General features: G+C 36.7%; 1 long non-coding RNA gene, 1 other non-coding gene and 1 pseudogene across 2 annotated transcripts in view; all 3 read right to left on the bottom strand.

Moving 5' to 3' along the window:
- LOC127788111 (uncharacterized) overlaps positions 1 to 5088 on the bottom strand; it is a 10070-nt pseudogene extending 4982 nt beyond the window's left edge.
- A 734-nt stretch (positions 5089 to 5822) lies between these two features.
- Positions 5823 to 5896, bottom strand: TRNAI-UAU (transfer RNA isoleucine (anticodon UAU)). The gene has a single exon. It is a non-coding gene; the product is annotated as a tRNA-Ile (tRNA).
- A 5420-nt stretch (positions 5897 to 11316) lies between these two features.
- Positions 11317 to 12500, bottom strand: part of LOC127787886 (uncharacterized) — a 2209-nt gene continuing 1025 nt past the window's right edge. The window contains exons 2-3 of the long non-coding RNA XR_008020273.1: positions 12257 to 12388; positions 11317 to 11537 (exon numbers count right to left, since the gene is read on the bottom strand). This is a non-coding gene — a long non-coding RNA (uncharacterized LOC127787886). The remainder of the gene's footprint in view (positions 11538 to 12256; positions 12389 to 12500) is intronic.

Genomic DNA, 12500 nt, shown 5'->3' on the forward strand with positions numbered 1-12500 from the left:
AAATCCAACTCTAAATAAGCCAAGCACCACCTCTGAATCCTTACTCGCCCTAGAACCTGGAGTACCTGATAATCTTAACATACCTGGAACGTTGAATGTTCCAGGGGTATGAAACACCCAAGTTAGATATTACATCTAAGTGAGTGGTAAGAAAGAAAGAAACACGCATACAAGAGTAATATGCAGCTTTGCCAGGAGACATGCAAAAATAAGAACGAAATCTCTCCAAGATCATGGCTCACCACAAGAGCACGAGGTCTAGGCTCACCACAAGAGCATGAGATCCCCTAAGATGTCCCAACAACTAGCCACAAATACAAATGCCGAGATGCATATAAAATAAGCAAGATTTGCTCAAAAGCAATAAAATATGAGATGTAACCTCTCGGCCCCCTTACACAGGCACAAGATATCCTCTTACTTGCCATGCATAAACCCCCGGCCCCCTTACACAAGCTCGAGGTAGCCCTCTTACACAGGCCCACGTGGTCAGCCCCCTTACACAGGCCCCCGTGGTAGTTCACACACGATAAGCCACCAACTAGCCACAACCACCAAATGACAAGATGTATCACAAATGAGAAGGAATATGATCACAAGCCACGCACGAAATATGTTATGGTCAAACTCGATGAAACAAAGTAGAAAGAATATGCTCGAAACAAATGGAATATAAGATGTAAGCAACAACCCATCCACAGGTGAAAACCAAGAGTGATCGATAGGAATCAAGGAGCATGCATAAGAACCACTCAAAAAATGAAACCAATAATGATCAAGAGGAAGCATGCACAAAAACCACTCACCTTGATCGTTTCCCTTTCGATAGCACTGTTTACAGCCCGTTTTTCGAGCACTAGGGATTGTTTCTTCTGCAGAAATCACATAATTCAGTGAACCAAACCTTAAATATTTTTATATAGGGTTGTAGGTAATTAAAATATGAGAACAATGATGAAAATTTCAAGCCAAACGGAGGTCGGACGCACCCTCACGCACCCCCGGAAAGTTGGCCACGTGCCTCCTCCTTCCTTGTTATGGATTTTGCAACCTAAAATTAAAAATGCTATAACTTGCTCATTTTTTTTATCCGATTTGCTCTTTGTTTGAACCTACGGATTCCTCTTTTCGTTCTCTACAACCCTACAAAAAGAAAATTAACTTACCTTTTCAGTTTCCTTTCTGTTTCGACAGTTTTCTAATCAGGTCTCCCTATCCTTTCTTCTTTGCTTTTTCTTTGCTTTTTCCTTGCACTTGCTTGTTTCCTTTTCCCTTAGCTTCTCGTGGCCTAAACTCCTTCCCTTTATATAGCCTTTAAATTCCCAAATCCTCAAGATTTCACTTGGCCTCCGAGTTACTCATTTTCCACCCTAGTAATTATTACACTTTGAAATTTCTTCCAATCTTCCAATGCAAGCCTCTACTTCTTCCAATCCTAGGCCACCAAATACACTTTCAAGATAAGCCTTATCATATTCTTCCTTTGTAAGCAATTCCTAGCCAATCCTAATCCTCCAAGTGTAGACTTTTAGGATAAAAATCATCCATTACAAATTTTGAAATTTCCTTCTTTGATTTTATCTTCCAAAGCAAGCCATTTCTTCCAATCCAAACCCTCACGTGGCCTTTAAGATAAGCTCTTTTATCCTCTTCTTTTGCAAGCCAATACAAGTCTTCCAAATTAAGTCTTCCAAATCAAGTCTTCCAAGTTAATTCATTGCAAGACTTTTGGTGTAAGATTAATCATTACAATCAAAAGACTTTAAGACTTTAGAAAAATTCTCAACAAATCCTATCTCTCTAACACATGTCTTCTAAGATAAGGATTCATTATTGCATTCATTCTTTTTGTTGGAAACAAGCTATCCCTTTTACAAGTCGTGATATTTGCACTCGAGTTCGGTTTAATATCTTAAAACCATCCATGTTTACACTTTACCTCTAAACTTTCATTTGAAACACTTTATTGCAGCATCCAACCTTTATATTAAATTTTGGGGTATTACAAAGTACGAACAAATTAAACAAAGAATTAATTTGTTTAAACTGCAAATAATAATCGGGTTTTGAATCAAATTAAACAAAGAATCACATAATCCCAAAATTAAAATCCATCCAAACCCTAACTAAAATAATTTAGTCAGACATAATTAAAATAAAAATGAAAACAGAAATTGGAAGAGAAATAGAAACTTCCTGCCCAGATCTAAACCAGATCTGGGTCACAATAAATTTGCTTCGTGAACGTCCCTATGCGTGACGTTTCCCTCAACTCCCTCACTGTACGCCTTCTTCTTTCTCGCGGCCTCTGTCGCTTCAAGTCCAATTCTTCTTCCCATCTTCAATCTCCAATGTAAGCCCTCCCATAAGCCTTCTTCACTGGGCCCTCTTCCCCCCAATTCCATTCTTTAATGTTATAATATATATATGTATAACATTAAAGAATGGACATGCCCTATCCCAAATTCTTCAATTCACGCCAATGCCACTTTCTTATTTAAATAATATAATAGATAAATAATATATAATAGGTATATATTATTCACGTCATTTATTTAGTATAGTATATAATAAATATATATATATAAATAATATAATTTAATATATTATATATATTTCATTTTTTATAAATACTGAATTAATTATAATATAATATAGATATAGATAAAGTAATATAATATATAATTAATTATTAATAAATAATTTTTCAATTATATTATAATATTAGTTTAATATAAAATTAACTTTATAAATTACTTTATAATATCTTTGTTTTTTTCTTTTTCTTTATTTTTATGCCTAACTCCTCAAATTTATTTCCTTTGCTGGATTCCTAAAAAAAAATTAAAATAATATAAAATCTATATAAATACACATTTATGTAAAAAAAAATAACACAAGATTAAGATAAAAATATATAAACAATTAAGCGCTATCACTTGCGTAATGAGGTAAAATTTTCCCTTGCAATTTATCTTCTTTGTCGAAATCAAGGACATGAGTGATGAAGAACCACACAAGAATGATAATTCCAAGAAACCAACAATTGAATTGATTACTTAAAAATACAAATTTGAGTTCCTCTATAGAAGGGATTTAATGATCTAGGTCCCTTTGTAGAAAACTCTTCATCTATAATATAAATATTTACTTGATTTCAGTCAACTCTAAACTAGATCAAACAAAATTTAGATTTTAAAAAAATATTAAATTACTAAATTGAAACTGTTATGTCATAGAATTCTCGAGCATCCACCTAGGGCTATTTCCATCATTTGGTGCCTAGGGGTATTTTGGTCATTAGGCCTAGGTAGACGGACCCCAATAGTGGTCCCAAGTTAGGGCGTGTTTTCCAAGAAGAAGTCAGTTAAATAGCCAAAGAATCAATATGAGGGTCATAGTGTAAATGACCAAACTTAGGGGAGGGTGAAAATGTAATAAGGGAGAAGTCCAAGGAGTATAAAAGAGGAAGGGCACTATTTATCAGTGGCTTCCTCCCACCCCTACGCTCTCTCTCCCGTTTTCTGTCGATCTCTCTTCGAGAGAGATTTTCCTCTCTCGCAGAGGATCCCTCTCTCTCTTGGTAATATCAAGCTCTCTCGGAGAGCTTTTGATTCCTCTCGGAGAAGGAGTAGCAAGCTCCTGAGAACATCAATGATGGCAACTCTCTCGGGGAGAGTTGTGTTCTCTTGGCAAGGACTGCTAAGCCCCTCGGCAAGGCCGAGCCCTCTCTCGGAGATACGACCAAAGCTCGCGGCGGTCACAGCCATCCTCGCGTAAAGAATAAGCAAGCTCCCCGAAGTGGATGCGCCTTGCTGTAACTCTCCCTCTCGAAAGCTTCCTCGCTACTGTAACTCTCTATTTCGGCCGCTTTCTCAGCAAAGCAAGCCTGCAGTTCCCTCGCCCAGCCTCTCTTTTTTTCTACGAGGCTTTGGGCCGATACCTCTCGTGAAGAATACTTCCCGAGTGACCCCACCCTCTCAGTCGCTCTTTCTATCTCGGTGGCCCTCATTTCGACAAGCCTCTCTCAGCAAGGCCTCATGTCGCAGCCTTTCGGGAAGCTTCTTCCTGAGGAGCTCTCCGTGGCCTTCCGGGAAAACCACTCTTAAGTTCTCTCTCTCCCTGTGTGTGTGCAAGGTATATATATGTGTGTGGGCCAGCGTGATAACCAGTGAGTATATATGTGTGTGTGTGTGTAACATGTGTGCTAGCATGGTGACCAGAGAGTCCATATACGCATGGGCCATTATAGTGCATGTCTATACATATGTATAGCATATGGCCTACCATTATAATGCATATCTATACATGTGTATAGCATATATTCGCGTAAAAGGCCAAAGAGATGGGTGAGGTTTGTCATCAAGACACTAAGTCACTTATGAAGTGAGGCCTAACCTCTATAGTCTTCGGTCTCCCAGGATTTTCCATTATGCTTCCTAATAGTGACTTAGCCTATGTATACACCTATCATATGTAATAGGAGGTGTCCGAGATACGCTGCTCATCAATATACATATAAGATGATTCCATGATTCGTGTACAAAGTTAGACAAATAGTGTCTAAAGGCATTGTCACCCAGCCCAGAGTTGTGCTCAAGCAGGTCCTTAGGGCCGAAACCCTACTTCAACAGCCTGCCATGGGCCCACCTTCTCATGGAGGGCCCCCTAGGCAGTCCGGCCCTCCGGAGGGGGGGGGATTCTTCTTAGGCCAGTCCAAATGCTACTAAGGTGCAGGTCCACCTCATGTTCAGTGTAACAATATCGTGGTCAACCCTTTCTAACCGAGTAAGGTACGATTATCTTATGTTCAATGATAGTGTTGTCTATTATTCTTCTCTCCTATCGGTACTGACTTAAGCATCGGAGAGCATACGCGAGCGAAAAATCTCTGTGTGTCTTCTAACTTGTTATTGTGAGTGCAGATATGTCCCGAACACACAAGAGACCACTTCCAGGAGTTCCCGAAGATGCCCCCAGGAGATTATTTACGACCCCAATCAAGACATCGAGGATCGAAGCTACCCAATGCCTATCTCCACTAACAAGTTCCTGCCAGTTGTCAACCTCGCTCTGCCTCGACTTCATCTTTCCCTCACTACAAATTCTATTATCGTAATTTTCGGGTTACAACAAAAATAATTTAAATGTCAATCAAACCATTCAAAATTCTATGTTTAGAATAGAGAGTAGATGTGTGAGATATTTTTCTTATCTAGAGAGAAGAGATAGAGAAGCCTCCATATCCATACTCTCATAATTTATAATTTTTTGGATTTGAATAATAAAAAAAATAATAAACAACTTTGCTAGCAATTTCATATTTTTTTTGTTTGCTCAAAGTGTCCTCTCAATATTCTGGTCTTAGATTAGTAATCATTCTGATATTTATATTTTGGAATATGATCGAAGAAAATAGAATAGGCTCATTATATTAAATATATATATTTTCATAAATAATTAAAGTAATTAATCATGAGAGCCAAATAAATTAAAAAATTTGTGTTTGATTCGAGAAGGGATTGTTGAAGTTTCGAAACGATTGGAAAAATAATCTTCTTTAAGTGATTTATTAGATAATAAAAAATAATAAATCTTAAATACCATTCCAAATTCAGAAAAACTATTTGAAGGATCATTGATCAACTAAAAAAGCATAAACTTATTTTGAGTGAATGGATACTCTAAAACAAGAAAGATTAAACTTAGTTCATTCAGCTTATAAATAAGACTTCAGAACAATTAAAGAATTACAAAAATGGAGCCTTTTTTGAGTAGGAAGAGCAATTAATCAGAGTTCATAAAGCCAAGAAAACAAAATCTGGTCCCGGCGGGGCTCGAACCCGCGACCTTCGGCTCATAAGACCAACGCTCTAACCAACTGAGCTACGGGACCTTATTGTTTATTCCGTGCTCGATAACTTTAATTACCATATTAGTTTTGGCAAAATATTCAATTCCTAATCAGGAGAAAGAGAAACATGTTGGATACTTTTTATTATTTGCGTTTTTTTATAATTTTTAACTTCTTTTTCTATTATTATGCTATAATAATACGTCACTTAACCATCAATGAGGCACAAATTAATAATTATCAATTATTATATATATTTTTTAATTTTAACTCCTCCTAATCAAAGTCTTGGAAAAGAATAATAATATCTGTAATTATTAAAACAAATACAATAATATTTTAGGTAATTTATTTATTTCGAGCTATATAATAAAATTCCATCCGAGTGGCGGCGTTATCGGAATTTTTTGGAGTGGTGACTGCCTACTCATCCCATTTATATACGCACGTTACTTCGTTCTTTTCTATTTTATACTCTGCTGAGATCAGCACGTTAATTCTATTGATGCCACCTAGCTATGAAACATGAATAATAGATTGTCATTTGATTTTAAATAAGTCATTTAATTGTTACTGTCGACCATGTATGTTTCTATGCTTTTTTACCGAGTGTTTAGGGTCTGTTTCGCCTTTAATAAATATTTAAGTTAAGATAAATTAAAATTATAAAATAATTAAAATATAAAAATAATAAATAAATAATATTATTTTATAAAAATTTTATATTTTAATAACAAAATACACAACACTTGGGACAACCTCGGGCGATCTCACCAAAAAGTTGAGGAGGTTGCATCACCAAACATTAACTGTTTACGTTAAAGTATAATTGCACGCCAATACAACCTCCAACGCGTGGCCAACCGCCCCTTGGAGGATAGCCATCCATTTAAATAGCTAAACACCATACTTAACCTAAATAGTTATAACATGCTTCAACTCTGAATATTTTATCCTTATACACTCTTCCAAGCTCAATCTCTAGCCCGCCATAATAAATTCATTGGATGGTATCTATTATATAAACATAAAACTATCCATTCTGTTCTATATTTGTTCAAATAAAATGTTTTGCTTATTCCATGCTTGTAACCAAAAAATCCTTTCTTCTTCCAATTTTTCAAGCTTCCCATTTATTCCCTCTGGACCATTATTCCCCTAATTCTTTCCATTCTATCCATGAAGTATCCATAACAATTCGTGATAGTCATAATATAAAAATGATAAAATAAAAATTAATACATAGATCAATCGGGTTGACCTAGTGACGGAAAGACACAAAAGCCCGTGGCCCAGCCTTGGTAGTCATGGGGGGCACCCTCGTGGCCGAACCGAAACAGCTACAAGGGCTCATAATCCGCAAAAGACAACCGTGGGGACACCCCCACGATCACCCCAAGGCAGCCGCAGGGGTCTTCAGTAGCCAACCAAGCGGCGCAGGACACCTATGCAAGCTTAGGAGGCCACGCGACCTCGGAGTTCGACTCCGCAAGGGGCTTTCTCCACCCCCCCCCCCCCCCCCCCCCCCCCCCTTACTTGAGATGGCACCACTGCCAAAAACTTTATCGAATTTTGGGGAGAGGGATCTCGTGGAACGCGCAAAACAGCATAACTCTGACATTTGAAAATCCCTCCGAATATTAAAAGAAAATGATGGACAATTATCCAGAAAGAATTCTAAATCTAAGAGGATTATAGAATATGAAGATAAATATCATCTATAAGAATCTTAATCCTAACGGATTCTAAAATATCAAAATAGACGTTATCCATAAGAATCCTAATCTTGTACTACTTAGGATTACCTATACCCCTCTATAAATGGCAGACATTTATTCTAGAAAAGGTACATCTCTAACACTGGTGTAAATTATGCTTTACAATTTTTAACAATTTCAGTGTCTAACTTAAATATTAAAGTATTTGCATTGGGACCCTTTCGCACCCTCTGACTGTTTCTTTCCTTGTCGATTTAGGTGGCCAGGTGACGATGTTTCCAATCAAATAAATTCATCTTTGTATCTTACAAACTGTTATGGGGTGCCCTAAAATTTTTCTAAGTCTATGAGTTATAGTTCCCCTGATAGTCTCCGGGATGATAGCCTCCCGAGCCCCCAAAGAATGGTCCAGCTCCATTCATTTTGCAAGTCTAGATAAACCCTTCGGGTCTCCCAAATGAAAGACATCTAGTGGCGCCGAAGCCCTCTTTAAGACCACTTGGGGATAGCCATCGTGGCATTACCTCGAAGACATCCCTAGGCATTCTAGCCTCTCTCTACATGTGCTTCTCGATGCATCTTTTGAACCCATCCGTGGATCCCACATATTTGTCTATAAATATTAGCCTCTTCAAAGGCAAATGGATTTTTCCCCCCAACTCTCATGAGTCATTTGGACCTAACCCTATCTCTCTCTAGAACTCATCCGAAATGCCCCTGACTACTCTTCGGGACTTATAAGAGACATCACATCACATATACATTGGACATAAGACATTCACTTGCATATTCCTTGACATCACCTTTGGATTGTTGTATGACTTAGGCACCAAAGGGTCCACGTGGGAGAGTCTCCCGCATGCCTTTTTGACCTACTTTGTGTTTGCAAGCTAAGATAAATCTATAATCCCCAAAGGCTCATCTCCTCGAAGACTCTTCGGGGCATCCCTCCGTTGTGGCCCCGAAGACCCCTTTCGGGCTCTAATTGTTGTGGCCTTTTAGAACAATAGCTTCGACCTAGTTTAGACTCGGTTAACCTCGCCAGCAACATCTCAAACCCTTAACTCTAGTAAAGACTTTGCTCTGGATGATCCTAGACAAATAAATGTATTTGTTGTAGTTTGACAACAACAATTTGGGGTCGTTTGTGGGAAATCGAGCAAAAATCCATCCATGCTCGATTGTTTTAAGGGTCAGTTGTGTGAAGATGTTGTGCTCTCGCTTCATCCTGTACTGCCTCCTAATGAGCAATGCTTCGAATACTCCAAGAAGGCATTGGGGAGCTTTTTGCGAGGATATTCTTTTGCTATTATGAGCCTTCCATGGTTGCTCTCCTGCTGTTATGATGACCCTCAAAAGAAGAGCCCAACTCCCTACCCTATATCTTTGCTAGGCATCAATGCTGTTCATCAAGGCAGGGATTCAGGCTAAGAAGGTAGGAAGTAAGGAGGATGGTCATCTTGTCAATGAAAGCCAAATTCGAGAGTACGTCAATTCCCAAACTTGAATTTGTTGCCCAAGGATCATCCTCCCTAGCGATGCTAACCCCCGTGAGAAGAGTAATGGCAGAAGGCCAGAATTATAAAGACCTCTCTCGTGGGGAAAATCCTCCCGAGCTATGTCTGTAAGAGGGTTCTATGAACCTAGGAGGCACCTCCCCGGACTTTCCAACTTTCTCGGACATATTTTTCTAAGGTTGGGGAGTTTCAAAAGTAGAGGGTGGCCTACCAACTCAAGCGGAGGCAGGAATTGTAAAGATGCACGAAAAGCCAACGAGAGGGGATTAATTATTAGTGCCTTCTATAGCAGCTCCGCAGAGGCTGAACTATCGATCCAAGAAGACATCTCTACGATAACCTTTTTCTACAACCACTCTAGTCACAACCTTAGCCTCTTCTTGCCAAAAGTTCCACCCGAGCTCACTCAAGGCCCTGTGTAGGACAAGCCAAGTGATCGACAGACTCAGAAGGGCATAAGCGCTTTGAAGGTAGAAGGTGCCCAATATTATGTCTAATATTCTAGGAACGCCACCTTAATTATTCCAAGATCGGAAGTAGAAGCTATCAAGCCACAAGCAAAAGTTTCCAAGTAAAGACACTATTAACTTAAAACTAACTTCTTGTAAACTGTGGACGTAGGTGTCTATACCGAACTGTAAAAACAAAATGGTACTATGATGTAAAAAATGTATATAGGGTAACATATATATGTGTATCCTCTGTTTTGAAGCAACTCAATGAAAGGCTAAGATAAGATTCGAACTAGGGAGCAAAGGAGAGGGAAAACCTTAAGCTCGACCCAGTATAAACCTACTATAATCCCAAAATTCGAAGATAGACAGTTATGAATAAATAAGGTTTCAGAACATAAATATTCTAGCAACACTACAATTCGTACAGTATTTTGATAATGAGGACAGCTCTTCCAAAGACTCATTCTACTAAGATAATTCCTAAGGGCGAACGTAGGCAATGGCTAAACCACCAGAATAAAAATTGTTCAATTGTCAACATGATCAAAGGAACTTTACTTGGTAGTTATCACTGAAATATCACCGTTACAAATCGTTGTTACAGTTATAATTGTGGAAATAGGTACCAGGCCAAACCACCAAATAAAAAATATTTATCTGATCTTTCATACATTGAGCATAAGAGCCATGCCCTAATACATCTCTATTTACGGACATAGGCGCTCTGCTGAACTGCTAAAACAAAAATGTTTATCCTTCTACATGATAGCGAAAGTAGGTGCCTCACTGAACTGCTTTGACAACATCTTATCATAGAGAAAGTAGGCGCTCCTCGGAATCGTTTCGACAGAACATTATAATTATAGAAGTAGGCACTTTGCCGAACCACTTTAACAAAATATTGATATCACTACAAAAAAATGATTTTAACGGCGATTTTTTTTGCGGCAGTTCTTAAAACGGTCGCAAAAAGCGGTTTGGAAACCGCTTCAAAATACTATTTTAGCGACGATTTTTTTTAACATTTTGCTGCGATTTTGAAAAATCGTCGTAAAATTCATTAAAACATTTAATTTTACGGTGATTTTCAAAAAATCATCGCTAACTTTAGAAAATAATTAAATAGTTAAAAAATAAAATTGAATTTAGTAGCGATTTTTGAGAAACCGCCGCTAAATTAAAAAATAATTAAATAATTTAAAATTAAAATTAAATTAACATTTGCGGCGATTTTTGAAAACCGCCGCAAAATTCATTACGATTAGGTAAACATAGTGTGAATCGTAGCCAAAGGTTTGTAGCTAATAGTATTTAGCTACGATTTAAGGTTTTGTAGAGAATAACACACTTTTCACTACGATCAAGTAAATATAGAGAAATCATTGGTTTTCTACTACGACATATATCGTAGCTAATTATATCGATTTTTGTAGGTGATGATGCTGATTTTCGTAGTTGATGATGTCAATTTTCGTAGCAAATAACCTAACTTTTACTACGAATGTCAAATCGTAAAAAAAAAACACTTATTTTTAACTACAACAAATCGTAGTTAATCATATCAATTTTCATAGCAAATTAATTTTCTCTACCAATATTTTTGTATTCAAAAGTTAAATTTTCACAGTTAATTCTATATACAACTAATAATCCATTACGATATCACTAAATTCAATTTTGTAGCCAAAAAGAAATTATTTTTTTAGGAATAATATTTTTCTCTAAACCAATACCAACCCTTAGAATTTAGATGAAATTTAAAACACAATACATAACTTCAAAATCTTTCAATTAACCACATAAAATAAAATTAATGTTAGCCACAATCTCCGATTGTTTTGAACGTGGCTAGTACATAAAACCAATTCATGTAATGATAACAATATTAAATTCTAAAATGAAAATAGTTAAAAATTTGACACAATATGAAAATTTATCTCCAAGCATCTTTCTTTATTGCTTTCTTTCTCTGCTACTTTTGCATGGTAAGAACCTGAAAAATAAAAGTCAACACAAATCAAAGGTGTTAGTGTATGAAAATCCATGCATGTATTGAAATTTCCTAAATTCTAAAGCTGGATTGGAGTTAAGTAGAAAGACATATGGAGAATATGTAGCTTATTCAAGAAATAATAAGGCCTGGACTTGGGGATTTCAATATAAGCATTTCATTGGGCTCCTTAAGTTTTTTAATAAAGTAATTCAATCCCTCCTATGAAACTGGAAAAACGCAATTGGAAAGATCAAAAACTCACCCAATTGGAAAGATCAAGAAATTGGAAAAATGCAAGGCATATATGAAACTATACCCGACAAGAATTTTTCTAAAATTTTGTTCACAACAACAAATCACATCAAATTCAACAACAAAAATCATGAACACAGCAATCCTAAACAGCAAAAATCACAACAAATATCTATTCATAGCAACAGGCCACAACAAAAATCAACAAATTATAGTAACTAAAATTTTTGTTCACATTAACTCTAATCATCAAAAATCACAACAAAGATCTATTCACAACAACAAACCACAACAAAAATCAACAAATCATAGCAATTAAATTTTTTGTTCGTAGCAACTCTAAACATCAAAAGTCACAAGAACTAAACAGCAACCTAGATAGAAAAAATCACAAAAAAAAAGAAGAAATATGTTCACAGCAAGAATTATGTTAAGAAAATGAATAAAATAGCATTTGAATCACTTACCATGAGAAATTATTCAGTAGCATCAAAATCATTTGCCAATGTTGTTGCTTCTGTTGTCCCTATAGGTAACCTTTTTGTTGCTTTTAGGTTGGTTTTCAAGCGATTGCTGAAGCTCTTGTATAAGTGTGTTGTCTACAATGGCGAATGAATATTTAATAGTAAGAGATATCTAATCATGCTCTCCAACCTTACACTAAGACAACTATTAATGATCTATTGTTGTCATCATATGATCATCAACGGT

This window comes from Diospyros lotus, chromosome 13 (genome assembly GCF_014633365.1).
Source record: "Diospyros lotus cultivar Yz01 chromosome 13, ASM1463336v1, whole genome shotgun sequence".
In the NCBI taxonomy this organism is placed as follows: Eukaryota; Viridiplantae; Streptophyta; class Magnoliopsida; order Ericales; family Ebenaceae; genus Diospyros; species Diospyros lotus.